The sequence below is a fragment of the Saprolegnia diclina genome, assembly GCF_000281045.1.
Source record: "Saprolegnia diclina VS20 unplaced genomic scaffold supercont1.67, whole genome shotgun sequence".
In the NCBI taxonomy this organism is placed as follows: Eukaryota; Oomycota; class Saprolegniomycetes; order Saprolegniales; family Saprolegniaceae; genus Saprolegnia; species Saprolegnia diclina.
The window spans coordinates 173,154-173,611 of record NW_008246134.1 but is presented as its reverse complement, the minus strand read 5'-3'; positions in this window follow the sequence as shown (position 1 = coordinate 173,611).

Below are 458 nucleotides of genomic sequence, written 5' to 3'. Positions count from 1 at the left end.
CAATGTATTTCTGTATTTCGTGTCGTCCCTCGCTTCTTCTTCGAGTCGTACGCAGCTCGACATAACTTGCGAGCGCCACGAGCGTCGTCGGGTTGACATTTGGATATTTTGGGGCGTCGGAAAACTGTACTCGGAATTCAAAATGGCAGCAAATCGGTTGAAAAATTACACAAACTTATCACATATTGTGGACAGAATATATCAACAAAGCCGCGGAACCCTACTTTTGCACAGAGTGTCCAGTCTTGTTTTTTCCGTCGCCTGCATAATAGCCTTCTCCGTCGCAACCATGGGCAGTCTGTACAGCAAGGCGACGACGTCCGCGGTCGACCACAATGCCATTGGCCACTGGCATCCCGACAAAGGCGATCATTCGTATTGGCAAGTCCATAAACTTACAGGGTTATGGCCTTGGTATTGGCAAGACTCGAACGACTCGCCTGCATTTGCAGACCAAG